The sequence below is a fragment of the Miniopterus natalensis genome, chromosome 18 (assembly GCF_054644295.1).
Source record: "Miniopterus natalensis isolate mMinNat1 chromosome 18, mMinNat1.hap1, whole genome shotgun sequence".
Taxonomy (NCBI): Eukaryota; Metazoa; Chordata; class Mammalia; order Chiroptera; family Miniopteridae; genus Miniopterus; species Miniopterus natalensis.
Genome location: NC_142098.1, coordinates 16,436,866 through 16,452,962, shown reverse-complemented (window position 1 = coordinate 16,452,962; position 16,097 = coordinate 16,436,866).

The following is a 16,097-nucleotide window of genomic DNA, read 5'->3' as shown; positions in this document are numbered from 1 at the left end:
ACCCTGAGCTGACCCCCAGGTCTGCCTTCCCTGTGGAGTGCCTTCGTTTTCAAGCTTCCTTTCAGCTTAAATTGCCTCTGGCTTGCTTTTGCATTCTGTGGGACTTTGAAAATCAAGGTGGAAATGACCAAGAGCCTGGCCTGCCCTTCCACCTGCCTGCACAGCCCCACCCTCCCTATTGGGGTTGGTCCTGCCCTGGACATATGGGTCGATTGAGATGGAAACATGGGCTGATGGGCGTGGACACATGCTAACTGGTTTTGCCCCAAAATAAGATGGACTTGTCATGCAGGGGGGTGTGAGCACAAGTGTGCAAGGCCCAGGCCGTGTCTGCAAGGAATGTCTTCCTGCCCTGGCAGGCTTGGTGGCCCCAGCAGGCGTGGAGCCGGTGTGATGGTCAAAATCTACCTTCCCTGGCTCCCAGGGCCACTGGCATGAGCTGCCCACTTCCGGAGGAGGCTGGCCAAGCCCTGAGACGTCTGATCCCAAATGGAAAATTGAAACCACGCTGCTTCGTCACTACAGCCATTTGTCACTGGACAAAGGACACACAAAAAACAGCTTAATTTAAACCATAATTGCCACCCTCCTCCCGTCCGTCTTTCCCCAGCTCACTTCTGGAAGGTAACACCGGATGTGCAATGTCAAAACGCAGGGGAGGCCCCATTTGCCAGCCCCGACTGCGCCCAGCCTGCTAAAACCTTGTGCCTTCCTTCACGGTAACCCCACGACATAACTCTCATTCTGCCTGTTCATCAGATAAGAAAACCGAAGCTTGAATTAAATCATGTGGCCAAGGTAATGTAGGCAAGAGGCAGAACCCAACCCCGGCCACGGCTTCCCGTCGACCTAGCAGCCCTTTGTGAACTTGGCGGTTATGCTGGGGACACAGCACCCTCCCTGACACGGCACCCAGATGCACAGAGAGGACCCAAACCCTGCACCGTGGCCCAGCCACAGCCCTGACTTGCTAAGTGTGGTCAGTCATTGAGTCCCTCTCTGAGCCCCCGTGGGAGACTTACCTGCCTCAGAGACTTGGCACATGGCTGTTGGGTGCTGGAATAGGCTTCACCCCAGACAGTGTGAGCTCACTGATATTCCTCTCACCATCTCACAAACCCCTGCACCTCTACCTTCCAAGGATGTCCTACCGGCAGGTCCTTAAGCTTTCATCACCAGCCCCACCCTGGACTCTTTAATCCCCAGCATCATCCCCAGGAGCCCACAGGTTAGAGTCCTGGCCTGGTCCCTTCTAGCTGTGTGACCTTGGGCAAGTGCCCTGACCTCTCTGTGCCTCCACTTCCTTATCTATACAAGGAGGACAATTATAGTACCTATCTCACAGAGTAGTTATGAAGAGTCAGTGAGATAGTGTGTGTAAAGTGCTTAAAACAGCACCTCGAGTGCTTAATAAAGACTGATTAATAATGCAATAGCAAAGAGAACTGCATATGTGTTTGCTAATATCACAATAATAGGACAGTTATAAAAATAGCTGAGCAGCGAGTGCTTGTACAGTAACACTTCGATGAATGAACGAGTGAGTGAAGGAACACAAGACTGACCAGGCTAACACTGGGGACAGGCACGTGGAAGCCGGTCCCCATCCCGGGGGTCAGGAGCTGTGGGCTGCAGGCTGGGATGTGTGTGGTTGTAAACTCAGGTCCACAGGAGGGAAAGGAGTGAAGTGTGATTTCCCAGGCAAGGAACCCAGGAGCCAGAGCAGCAGACGGCTTCCTGCTCCACTCTCCCAGCCCTGAGAGAAGGGGACTTAGTTCTGTGACTCCCGCTTCCTGATTGTCACCCTGGCCCCCTGTTCAATGATGGGTCTGAAATAGGGAAGGTAGTCAAGGGGCGTCACTTTTCCCGGTGAGTTTTCTGGCACAAGGTGACCAAGCCTGTTTGGGTCGGGGTCTTGGAAAGCAGCTGACAAAGTCCCTTACCTGGTGTCCTGGGCTAAGGAAACTAGCTTTTGTGTCACCCTCCCCAGCTCCGTGTGTGTGTGTGTGCGTGCACATGTGTGTGCTTGTGTGAAGGGAGAGCCCAAGGGAAAGAAATGGGGGGCTTGTTGGGGGGAAGAAGCATGAATACGTTTCATGTGACTGAGCCACTGTGCCCAGAATTAGTGAGACACAAGCTGCATCTTTAAGATTGTGTGATTGAAACCAGATGGCCACCTATTCCAAAAATGCTCCTATTTTACATGTGCCAGGCACTGTCTCAGCTCTTTATAAATATTAACTTGTTAATCCTCATAACAACCCCACCAGGTAAGTACCATTAGTATCCCCATTTCACAGATGAGGAAACTGAGGCACAGAGAGGGGAAGTGATTCACAGGCTGCACAGAGTGGAGCTGGGATCTGAGCCTGAGCAGTCAGGTCAGACTGCACGCTCCTAACTGCTGGGCCACGTCACCCTCAGAGGGAGTCCCTGACATAGAAAAAAAGTGTAGGTCACGGTCACACTTGAGGGCCACATGACAGGGCGTGATCCCATGTGGGGACATCCATTTCATAATACACAAAATTCTCCAAAGCTGACTCAGAATGGTTTTCATCGTTCCCAACTCATGGGTCAAAACAAGAAGCACCCTCTTCAAAAACAAGTCAGGAAAGACCAAGGCTGAGAAACTGCTCCGGATTAAAAGAAATGAGAGGGATGTGAGAACCGCTCCAACTGGATCCTGGACGCGGGGCAGCAAGAGCGGCCCGCGAGCTTCCCTGGGGCGAGCGAGGAAGCTTGCAAAGGGACTGCGAGTGAGGTGATAGTGGCGCAGAGTATTACACTATACTAAATGTAAAATCTCCTGATTTGGATCATCTACTATAGTTAGGTAGAAGAAAGCTCTATTTCTGGGAAATAAACAGTGCAATATTGAGGGTTCAAGGGACCGATGTCTGCAATTTACATACATATATTTACATATAATATATTACACCTGAAAGCGTGTATAGAAAAAGTGACAAAGCGAATGGGGCCAAAAGTAAGTGACTGGTGAATCTAGGTGAAAAGTACGCAGGAACTCCTTATATTCTTGCGGATTTTTTGTAAGTTTGAGATTATACCAAAATAAAGAGTCACCAAAAAATTTTTAAAAGTAAGTAGCGCCGAACCCGGGGCAATGCTGAAACACACCTGCGCCTTCTCAGTCCCCCCGTGGCTGCTGGAAATGATCACCGGCAGGTGGGCGGGCACTGCCCGGACGGAGAGGCCGCAGGCGCCCCCAACACCCTCCCCTCCTCCTCCCAGCTCCCGCGATGCCAAAAACACCCGCTGTGTGTCAGGCACTGGAGTTGACCCCGGTGGCTCAATGACCAATGAGACACAGACCTGCCCCTGCCCTCAGGGACCCCACAGACACAGAACGGGAATGACAAAGATGAAGAGGGTCCCAGGGAGAGGCGCAAGGGGCTGTGGGAACCCACTTGGTCTGGGGCAAGGTGGGAGTTGGGAAGGCATCTAGGTGGAGATGGTTTATGTCAAGGCCTGAAGGAAGAAGAGAAAAGCTAGGGGGAGAGGAAAGGAGGCGAGATGGCGTCCAGCAAATCTGTGAGTGAGGTAGCGTTAGCCCATTTTACAGGTGGGAAAACTGAGGCTCCACGTGTGTAATCAGCTCCCCAGTCTTCTACCAGCCGGAGCTGCCTGGCTATACGGCGAGCAGGGAGCGCCGCAGGCACCGCCAAGCAGGTAAGGAATCGGCGTGAGGGAGGCCCCGCTCTGCCCCTTATGAGCCCTGTGATCTTGAGTCTAGACCTCCATGTTCTTGTCTCTTAAATACAGTCCTTAAATAAAGAAAAACAAAGAAAAAAGGATGCCCAAGGCTTTGGCTCGGTGCTGGACAAACTTTATAACGAGGGCAGCGAGGCTGATCCCCTCCGCCATCCTCTCCATTTGCGGCCCAGCTGCTGAGGAATGGAGTCCAAATCTTACAATTCGGCCAACTCCTTTCCTTCCAGACTGTGTGGGTTTGTTTCTCCTCTTGGTGCTCGCCAAAAGCAGGAGGAACAAACCCCGCCACCTGTCACTTGAGTACGAGACTTATTATTTTAACCGAAAGGACACCGGTTGCAGCAGGAAAGCCCAGAGGTGTCAGCAGCGATGGGTCCCAGCTTGGGGTGACCTCAGACTCTCCACATTTCATCCCACAGCAACCCCTTCCTGTGTCGTTTCTGCACTGGCTCCAGGGGCTGTGACAACCCTAAAGCATAGTCCAGGAGACGGAGTTTACCGGCTGGCACCTGGAAGATCCCAGCCGTCTGATTGGGCTGCACCCGTGGCCTCAGCTTACCGGGCGGCTGTCTTTCCAAATGGGCCCAGGAGGCTCACTCATGGATAACGGCGGGCAGGGATCAGTGTAGTTATGTGACAACCGCATCCCCAAACTCCAGGGAGCAAGGAGAGGGGACATCGGGGGGCTGGGCCTTCCACCCCCGGGAGGCCAGGAGTGCAGACGACCCACCGGGATTTTCAGAGGAATGCTGCCTCTGGTCTCCTTTTTTTGCTGAGCTATTTTCTCACAAATTCTTTAGACTAAGAACTAGATGTGTTTCCCTGATAAAATCCGAGCGATCGTGCGATCTCAGCGTGAGGACGGTGGACGCCCCAAAATGTTGTGGGTGCGTAGACTGGGGCTGCGCTAGGCGGTGGCATGGCCTCCGTCCCAACAGAGAGGCAAGGGTGTCGGCTTAGTGAAACCGGGCCAGGTGGCATCCGTCATCCAGGTAACTCCGGGTCAGCAATGGCTCCACAATGCGCGTTACAACGCGGCTCTGACGCCGTGTTTACGGACCTGCGGCGACAGCGTTCTCATTCGTTCCAGCCACGAGTGTGGTTTCAGACTGAGTGCCGGGCAGAGTGGTTCCCAGAGGCGCCGTGATTCGGGGGAGGGCAGACGGTGGGCCCACAAACACCTGCGAGAATGGCAGGCAGTGGCCTGTGGCGCCGTGAAGCGGGGTGTTGGTGGGGGCAAGTCAGGGAGGCTTCCCGAAGGAGGAATCTGGTCTTGATCCTAGAAGCAATGGGCTACGACCCCTGAGGTTTTAACCAAGGCGTGATGCAATCAGACCTGCATTTTGGAAGCTTGTTCCAGTGACACTGTGAAAATGGATCGAGGGGGTCTGGAGTGGAAGGCGGAAACCGGGGCGTCGCAGCCTAACCCTGCGAGGCCTTCAGCCAATTATTTCTAAAGTGCTTCCCTCTGCATCTGCCCTGGTGGCAGCGTGGGGTGGCAGCTGTGGGGCATCAGAGAAGTGGGTGGCACCGCGGACAGGACTTGGTGGTACGTGGGCTTTGGGGGAGGAAGGAGGCAGGGTCGGCGTCGTCTCCAGGGTGTCTGGCTCAGTGGAACTGGACCAGGTGGCGTCCGTCAGTCCAGGTAACTCTAGGTCAGGAAAAGAGGGAGAAAGAACGATCTTTCTCATAGTAAGTTAGACAACGCAAAATGTAATCTGCGGTGTGATATTATCTGTGTTTTAAAATGTGCAGAGAGAAGACTGAAAGAAATTCACTAAAGGCTGACAGAGGTCCTCTCTGAGCACGGGCTTTTCCTCTTCCTACATTCCTCCATGTCCCAAGTATGCATTAATGATCACGTACTAATACTATGGTTAGGGAAAAACCGCACTTGAAAAAATACACGTTTGATCCATTCCATGCCTCTTGTGGAGATAAGTTTTCAGTTTTTTTTCAGAGAATAACTCTGGCTGGTCAGAGCGGGGAGAGGGAACTCCAGGCACTGGGGCTCGATGGCCCTTGGCTTCACCCCACCCATTTCCACTAGGATTTGAAAGCCAAGCTCAACCCTCTCTGAAGGAGATTTTTGCTCCACTTATTAAATCTGGGATTGCGAATTATGTTCTGAATTCTAAACATTAATTGTAAATTTCTTTTCTAAAGTCTCATGGTGTATTTTCTCCCTTCCGCCTAAAGAAACGTGCAAAGCAAACCACAGCTTGAAGTGGTTGACCTTTTCCTGTAGCACTTGGGCCTCTCAAAAAACAAGAGGTGTTCCCTCTGGCTTCAAAAGCTGGAGAGACGCTCTGTTTTGTTTCATTTCTGGCCCCAGGAAGATAGGATTTGGGTAGGGACAAACTGCTTTGAAGAAACCTCCAGCATAAATCCTGCCTGTTTGCTTGGGAAGGACAGAAGATTGGCTGAGATCCTTTGAAAACGTGAGCCCGAGAGACCGGGCATGGCGTGGTGGTTCAGGGGAAGAAGGCGCCGCATTCCAGAGGCGATAACCGGGGAGGGGAGGGTGGCCGGCCTCTGCCACCTCCAGCCAGGGCCTTCGAAGGGGCCTCCCTCTGCCTCTGAGTGGGCTCTGCAGCGCTGCGGCCCGGGAGGGCCCTGACCCCTGCGGCCGCGGTTCTGCGAAGCGTAGGGCTTTTAGCTGAGTCCCTGCTCCGACAGCCCGGAGTCGGTGACAGGCCTGAGAGACGACTGTCCCCCCTGAAGGAATTTGGAGAACAAAGTTCTTCTGCCCTGACAAAAGAGTAAGACGAGTAACAATAATGACAGTAGCAACACAAACGGTGATGGTAATACTAACAGAAAAGGTAACAGTAGTAATATGGTAGTAATAGTAGCGATAACGAGGATAGTATTAATGGTACCAGTGATAGCGATAGCAGTAATAATAGTACTAATCACAGTAATAGTGATATAGTACTAATAGTGGTGATAATGGTAATAGTAGCAGTGGCCGCGGCAATCACAGTAATAACTGTAGTAGTATCAATAGTAGTAGTAATAATACTAGCAATAGTAATAATAACGATAGTACTGATGGCAGTAATAATAGTAGTAGTGGTGGTAATCATGACAATACTGGTAATAAGATTGATAGTAGTACTAATAATAGTAGTAATAGTAAGAGCGTAGTAATAATAGTAACAGCCATCATGGTGGTCGTAGGAGTAATCATAGCAGTAATATTAATCATAGTAATGATAGTAGTAGTAATAGCAATATTACTACTACCAGTAATAGCAGCTTCCATTTATTATTCACCGTGTCCCCAACACTGTCATAAGCACTTGATAGAAATGAACACATGAATTCCCACAACACCTAGAAGGCAGGTACTGTTATTACTATCCTTGGTTTGCAGATGAAACTGAGGCACAAGGCTTGTGACTGATCCAAAGTCACCCAGCTATTAAGACGGGGGCCAGGATTTAAACCCAAACCCATGTCACTTCACACACCAGTGTGCCCCTTCATCCAAACCAGCCAATCTCCAAGCAGCCACCCAGGAGAATCACTGGGAACATCCTGCCCACCTCCAGGGGCTTGGATCCGATCAGTCTGAAGTGGGCATGGGTTTGGTTAGCTTTGGTTCTATACTTGGGGCTCTGTGTGTGACTCTAATGCACAGCCAGGGCTGAAGATCCCACGCCACACAGTGGTCCTCCCACGAGGGCATCAGAGCCCTGAAGGGCTGGTACAGCTCGTCACTCATCCAGGAGGCTGGGCCGGGCCACGAAGCTGCCCTTCTGCTAAGTCCCAGTGATACTAATGCTGCTGGTCCAGGGAGCCACGTTGAGCCCCCTGCTCTGTACAGACCCTTCCTCCTGGTAGAAACCCTGTTCATGTACATGTTCATTCAACAAACATCTTCTGAGCACCTACTATGTGCTAAGCCCTAGAGTGGGCACTGTGGGTGAGAAAGCAAACAGATGGCCCCGCCCTAGCAGAGGTAATGTCCCCCTCCTCTGCTCTGCCAGCCTTGACAACACTTTGGGGGGCTGGGGGGGACACTCGAGGAATAAGAGAAGGTCCATGTTGCCAGGACTGGCCTGGAGGTGCCACCCCAGGCCCATCCCCCCAGCCCAGTGTTTGCCCTCAGCCCCATCACCCAAACTTCCCCTTGGAAACAGTTACATAAGTGTTCCTTGTGGCCCAGTCACTTCCAGATGGCCCTGTGGCCCACCCCATCAGCTGCTCCAGGGATGCCGGCCCCAGCCACTTTCCTGGGTCCCGGAATTCCCAGAGCAGCCCAACACGAAGCAGCTGCTGAAACTGCTGGGAAGCCAAGCATGCGAGTACAAACGTCAGCCCAACAACAGGCTCTGTGTGTTCCTGGCCCTTCCACACAGCAGCTGGCCCAGGGCAGAGCTGGCTCCCCGTGACCCCAAACATCTGGCCCACAGCACAAGGAAGGCACATTAGTGACCTCCCCTCAGCCAGAGCAGTCTGCCCGCCTGGCGATGAGGCTCCTCCCACCTGCTCTCAAGTCATCCTCACGGCCATATCCAGGGACAAAGGGGGTCTCAGACCTCCAGGTCCATCAGAATCACCTGGAAATCTGGTTTAAAATGTCCATTTGGGGGCCCCACCCAGAGTTGAATCCATAGGTCTGGGAGTGGGCCTAGGGATTTTCATTTTTTACAAGGTCCCTAGGCAATTTAGATGCAGGGGTTCCTCGGGCCACACTTTGAGAAACACTAAGACAGATGTTATATTCTCATTTATATGACATATGATGTATACATAAGGGAAGATATCTATTTTGTAGCTATATATGTATATATATTTTAACATAGGTAGGTAGATTATTTAGATATATAGTTATAAATATATTGATATATATTATATGAGTTTCCTAGGGCTGCCATATCAAATTACCACAAACTGGGTGGCTTAAAACAATGGAAGTATATTCTCCCATAGTCTGCAGGTTCTAGGAGGATATTCTTCCTGCCCCTTCCAGCTCCTGATGGCCCCAGGTGGTCCTTGGCTTGTGGCTGCCTCACTTCAATCTCTGCCTCCGATGTCACACGGCCTCTCCTCTGTGTCTGTGTCTTCTTCTTGCCTGTCTTTTATAAGCACACATGTCCTTAGAGTGAGGGCCCACATGGATGATCCAGGGCGATCTCCTCATGAGATCCTTAACTTAATTCCATCTGCAAAGACTCTGTTTCCAAATCAGTCCACTTTCGCAGGTTCAGGAGGTCAGGATGTGGACCTACCTTTTCAAGGCCACCATTCACCCCACTACGTATTTTTTTCCTTGCAAATTGGCCTTCAAGCAAAAGGGCAGAGAAGGAAACTGAGTTTAAGTCCACCCCAGGGGTGGAGCCTCAGGCTGTGTCCCCGGGCCCCTCTCTAAAGTGGGCAGGCTCTGCACTACAGCCAGCAAAGCAGCTGATCAAATGGATTTTTCTTAGAGATCACACACTTCCAGTTGGCATCTGCCTGTCAGCACCTATAATCTGCACCCCTCAGTCTCCCTCCCTCCTGGCCTCTCCTTTCCTGTCCCCTCTGACAGCTGACCCTGGGCCTCTTTCCCTCTCCTTGGACCCACCCTCCCTCGGAGAGCTCACCCCATCCCTGGTTTTAGATGCATTGATGTGTAGTAACCCCACACCCAGCTTCAACTCTTCTGGGTTTCAAGTCCATGGAGCCAGCTGGCCACTGGCCTCTCCACTCAACGTCTCCCAGTCACTTCAGCGTAACAGTTGTGAAGGTAGCAAGCCCTTAGCCTGTCTGAGCCTATCACCTTATCCGTAAAATAAGGAAATGGCAACTGGCATTGGAGGGCGGCTATAAAGGAGCAGGAAGCTCCAGCACTAATGCTTAGCACAGGGTGAGTGCTCAGAGTCAGAGGTTAATGTCTTGCAAGGAAGATGCAAACTGCACGTCCAGTCCCTCCAGGGAGGGCGCGCCTGGGCCTGGAAGCAGGGCGAGGCCAGGTTCTCCCACTTTCCTCTCTGGCCCATAAAACTTAAAGCCAAGGGCAAAAACCTTCCAGCTCTTTAGCGATATGAGCTTCGGGATTTAAATGCAAATCTCCCCTGGAGAGGAAATCAAGGACTTGGACTTACTCTTGCTAAAGTACAAATGACTGATAGCAGACCAGTTCCCAAGATAGAGTAAGTATAAAGAGCCTGGCCTTGGGGTCCCTGGTGTAGTACCACCCCCAGCTTCAGGCAGCAATCAAGGGGAGCCTCCCGAAGGAGGCGGTGCAGAATTGCCCACCACTAGGGGGCAGCAGAGCACCAGAGATCAATGTATAAATGGAGGGGTCTGAATTCATACCTCGATAAGCTGTAAAACTCCTCCCTGACCCATCTAGGCAGCCCCTCTTCTTTCTTCCAGCTGAATGCCTGCTCCATCCGCGCATCCTGCGTAGAAGGCCAGGGGGAGGTCCCGGAAGGTCCCATGTGAAGCTGGAATCATTTCTTACATGTAGTTTCGCCCAAGTAGAGACTGAAGCACTTTGAACGTTACTCGAGGAAGGGGTCCTAAGGAGCAGCCCCGATCCTGCAGACTTCTTGATGAACCTTGAGAACACGGTGCAAGGGAAGTAAGCCAGCCACAAAGACCGCACACCGTAGGGTGCCACGTATATGAAATACCCAGAACAGTAAATCGACAGAGACAGAGAGTAGATTAGTGGGTGTCGGGGCCGGGCTGGGGTTGGGGGGATTGGGCTGCTGATGAAGGGTGCCAGTTACTTTGGGGGAGTGATTAAGTGTTCTAAAATTGATTGTACTGATGGCTGCGTGACTCTGAATATGCTAAAAGTAAACAGGCCATCGACTCGTGTACTTATTTACTTTTTTACCCTCGCTGGAGGTTATGTTTTTATTGACTTTAGAGGGAGAGGAAGGAAGAGAGAGAGAGTGAAACATCGATCGGTTGCCTCCCATATGCGTCCCGAATGGGAATTGAACTCACAACCCGGATATGTGCCCTGGTCAGAAATCGAACCCGTGACCCTTTGGTGCACAGGATTATGCTTCGACTAAGCTACACTGGCCAGGGCTGAATTGTGCACTTTAAATGGGTGAATTGTGTGGAGTGTGAATTATATCACAAAAGAGCTGCAAAAAAAAAAAAGTCATGTTTTCTCATGAGATGCCCTGAAGTTATTTTTATTGCTAACGGGGGAGGGGAGGAATGGCCTATGAACATTTTAACTTTTTGAAAATTGACCCCTAAGCAAAAAAGGTAGAAAAGAGACTTGAGTTTAAGTACAACTCCAAGTTAGAGGCTCTGTCTTAGGTCCCCTCGTTCAAGGCCAGGCTTTGCTAACACAGAAAAACAAAGCAGCCCATCAGATTGTGGGTTGTATTTTTTAAAGGCTGCAGACTTTCCAGTTAGATTTTGTTTGTAAACATCATGCAGACTTTGAGGTGGGTTAAGCTCCTAGGATCTTCTGGGGCTTGAGGCTAATTTAGCATCAGAAAAATTCCAGCATCTCCACGCAGACAGCCAGGCTCCAAATCCACAGCCATCCTTGAAACGGCAGCCAGGGAGGCCGGCCGGGGTCTTATCTCCAGGAGGAAATGTGCCTGCCCTGCTCCACATGTTTGTCCAGCAGAAGAGGGCTCAGGCAGACTTTCAGCGGGCGAGGTGGCCCCACCTCCCCAGACAGACAGAAGGTCACCCTCCCTTCCTTGTTGGAAGAGAGTCACGCAGGGAACAGATGGGCCTTCTGAACACTGAGGGCCTGAAGGATTCTGTATTCTCAACCTTCCCCATCATCCAGGCTCTCTTACAGGGCCTTAAGGTTTGCAGGGGCGGGGGTCCTCAGGTCCCATGGCCTGACCCCTGGCCACCTGTACAGACTACAGACTACAGACTGCAGACTGCAGACTACAGACTACAGACTACAGACTACAGCCTCGTTGACAGCCCTGCCACTTCTCCCAGCTCCTTTGCACCCCTGGACCTTTGCACAGGCTGGTGTCGAAAAGTTCCACCAGGTTCCAGCTTCATGCCCTCGGGCAAGTCACTCCCTCCAGGGCCTGGAATCCCCATTTGTAGTTTAGGAACTCCCTGGGGCTGTTTGTGAAGACCCCTGAGATAAAGCACGCCACCAGAGTCCGAGACTCTAGACACAGGGTGGACTCCCACCTCCAGATTGCTCCTGCTCCGGGGTAAGCCTGCTAACAGTCCGCTTATCCTTCAGTCTGTAGCTCCCCTCCTACCCTTCCCCCTGGAACCTTCCAGAATGCCCAGGCATTCCTGGGTTATAATGGTCTGGTGGGCTATTTGCTTTTTGGCCCCACCACTCCTGGAGAGCTGGGCTCGCATTGTGGTCGCCTCTGCGCCCCCTCCCCAGCCTGGCCCACTGCAGGCTCCCTACCAAAGTGTTTAATGGAGTGAGTTAGTTACCAAAATGCTTTCTCTTCCGTTATCTCATTTGGTCCTCAGTGGTACCTGGAGGGGTTTGCTTATATCTGGGAAAACGAAAAAGCAGTATCTCAAACAAAAAGTTACAAAAATTATAATCTTCCTCAGTTCATTCAGTCCCATATAATTAATCCCTGTTTATCCTGATCATTTGCCAGCAAGTACTTCAGGAATCCAGTTATTCCTTAGAGTTCTATAAATCTTCAACCAGTTTAAAGGTATGGTGTGAAAATTTATTCTCAGAAAACTCTTTTAGAATAAGTCAGAGTTATTTCTGTGGATCTTTCCTGAGATGAAACATATTTGCCAAAGCACCAGAATTTAACAGTGACTGTCTATAAATGACAAAAAAAAAACACACTTAAAATGACATGGCTATGGATCTGATTATAATGCAGTTGACAACGAACTTTGCTCTTCTGTAACATATAATTTTTAAAGCTAATAATTCTAATTACAAATGAAATTTTTTTCGGAACTTTGTAGACTCTTGGAGTTTTTTATAAAACCTCTAAAACATTTACTTTAGTAATAATAACACATGTATACAAATGCAACATAATTATTTCTTCATTTGGCAAAGCTTCCTGTGCCATTTTATTATATCAAATGGCTAATTAGTTTAAACTTTCTCTTTTATAAAGAGAGGGAGAATAAATCCAGGGGCCCGCTGGGATCACCCAAAGCCATTTCCAGGTTAAGAAAAAAGCTTTCCCTTTAGAATTTAAACCCCGGGAAGTTCATCAAACTTACTTGACCAAAAAGATTGTGTATCGTTTTGAAACAATATTAAATGATTCACTTACTCAATGTGACAATGAAAAGTATTAAACGTAGATGTAGGTTAGTTCTGAGGATTGAGAAGATTGTTTTCTTAAGTCCTCAAGCACCTGCTTAAGACACTATAGCACAGAACTTTTTTTTTTTTTAAATATATATATTTTTTTATTTCAGAGAGAGGAAGGGAGAGGGAGAGAAAGAGAGAAACATCGATGAGAGGGAAACATCCACCCTGCACGCCCCCGACTGGGGAGGGAGCCTGCAACCCGGGCACCTGCCCTGACGGGGAATCGAACCAGCGACCTCCTGGTGCACACACAGGTCGATGCCCAACCAACTGAGCCAATCTTGGCTTTCTAGTCAGATACAGGAGAAACTTTCCCCCCACTGGCTGAAAACGAGCTAAATGATGGTTTTGCATCAGTTTATTTTTGATACTTAGATTCATTTACTTAGTTACATTTATTCCAACCTTCTTTGGCTTAACTATATACGAAATTCCTTCAACATTTCTCTTCATGAATCCTCTACAACTTTCCTTGTCCCTTTTTGTTTTGTTTTCATTCAGAAATAGCCAACTTTAGGACAAAACTATTTTCCTTCCATTTCCTTCAAATGTATCTCCACACCTCATACCTTTCCTTACCAAAAACACACAGTTTCTTTCCATCTCAGATGGAATCCTTCACTTTCAGAAACCTTAATTCCTAGTGACAACTAAAAAAGTAATACAATTAGTATTCTTTAGATTGGAAACTTATAAATACATTTCAGAACCTTTAGAGACGTAGGCTCTTTCATTGGCAAATATATTTGCAAATTTTATAAATGTATATTTAATAAAGTACAAGACATATTCATTAACAGATCCAAATCTCTCTTTTAGCTTTTATGTGATAAGAAACCGAAAGTTGATAAATTTAGATTAATCTATTAATGTTTTAGAACAACATGTTGTTTTAAAATATTTAGATATTCAATAATTTTTATCATTTGACTTATCTTAGTAAAACTCTAAAGTTTCAAGTTACCAACAGATTTTTGGAAAACTATGTTTAAGCATACACACACACACATAAATTATTACTGAAAAGTTTTATCAAAACCTTTCATTTTATTTCTATCTATTTATTAATTCTTAGTGACACTATAAGATTCCAAAGTCAATTACTACCCAAGCTATTTTCTTGACAGATTTTGTAACAAAGAGAACAAGAACTTATTCTGTAAACCCAGGTAAAACAAAAATACCATATTTAATGTGAAGAACTCGAAAAGGCACGTCTATTTAACTAAACCAAACTTAAAATAACTTTCACATAAAACATTTTCCTAGATTATGTGACCCTGAAAAGCATTTGTGTTCATTCCTGCTACATTTCCTAAATTATAGAATCATTTAATTCCTTTAAGCGAATAAAATATTATAAACCAGTAGTACCATCCGGAGGTAGAAAACACCATGCCGCATATAGACACAGACAAACACAGAGATCACACATAAATAGAATTAGTAATATTTGTAGCTAAGACAAGATTTTTCATTTGCCCTTTACAGCTTCTAAGGAGGCTGGAGAAGTGGGGGGCTGGGTGTCAGGCCAAAAAGGGGTCTTTTCAGACCACGGAAGGCCCGGTCGGTGGAAGTCAGGGTTCAGACGCCACACTCAGAGCAGAACCCACGGGACCGATGAGGAGCCCCGGGCACTGTGACCGTGTTTTCAAACGAGAAGGATCCAGCTAAGCTAAGCAGCGTGTTTATTCCCCTGTTCGTTTTCCCTGGCTGCTGTAACCAACTGTCACAAACGTAACAGCTTAAAGCAACATAAATGTATTCTCTTACAGTTCTGGAGGCCCGAAGTCCAAAATGAGCCTTACAGGCTAAAGCCAAGGTGCTGACAGGGCTGCGTTCCTTCTGGAGGCTCCAGGGAGGATCTGTTTCCTCGCCTTTGCCAATTTCTAGAGGCCATCTGCTTTCCTTGGCTCACGGCCCCTTCCCTTGTCTTCAACATGCATCACTCCAACCCCTGCCTCTGTCATCACATCTTCTCCGACTCCGGCCCTCCTGGTCCTCCTCATAGGGACCCTGGTGACGACACCGGGCCCACCCAGATCATCCAGGATAATCTCCCCATCTCAAGGTCCTCAACTGAATCACATCTGCAAAGTCCCTTTTGTCATCTAAGGGAACATATTCACAAGTTCTGGGGCTTGGAACATGGACTTCTTCGGGCTCCCCCTGGAGGGAAATGAGGAGCAGGCTTTGTTTTGCCCGTTTAACGAAGGCAAAACCACATTTTTTTTTTGTTTCTATGTGCTGGGGTTCTACATAGATTAACTTGTAAAGCGGAGAGATCTGGAAGTCCTGAATCTGGGCCATGCCTCCTCTACTGATGACTTCGGGGGTGCCGGGGGCAGCAGGTGTGAGGCGCGGAGGCGGCTGCCAGAGGCGTGTGCCCGAAGCCCCAGCCCTCTCCCGGGCGTCCACGCTTGCGAATCCTCCAGTTTCCTTTGGAGGAAGCCACGGCCATGGATGGAAAGGCCTGGAGTCTCATATCAAGGTGCATCTGAGACCATTATTTTTACTTTGTGTGGTTTTTAGATCATTTTATTGATTTATTTGGATGTTTACTATGTGCCAGGGCACACGGCCCGGACCATGCTCCGCACCCGCCCTCACTGTGGGCATATCCAGGGAAGAGATTCCAGGCGAAGGGCACGACCAGTCAGAGGTGCCGGCGGGAGTGTCTGTGGAGCATCGTGGCTGGTAAATCAGAAGAGGCAGCAGGAAGGACGCTGAGGGGGGGCAGTCGCAGGCTTCTGAGGGTGGCGGGCCTGGCGTAGCAGATGCTGGTGGAGGCCCCTTGCCCACGTCTCCTTTAAACTTCCCCTTGTGGTTCATGCCCACAGGTTCTTACCTGCAGTGCCCTGCCCAAGGGTGTTCTCTGGCTGCAGAAGCAAAGTTGGCCTGCACCAGGAGCCCCCAGAAGGACCAGAGAGTAGGGTGACCAACGTGTGCCAGTTTGCCCAGGACATTCCTGGCTTTAGCACTGTAAGTCCCACTGTCCAGAAAACCCCTCAGTCCCAGGCAGACTGGGGTGAACGGGCACCTTAAGGAGCAAGGCAGGACAAGCCTGGGTGTAAGCCCCGGGTCCTGCCCCTCTCATGGGAAACTC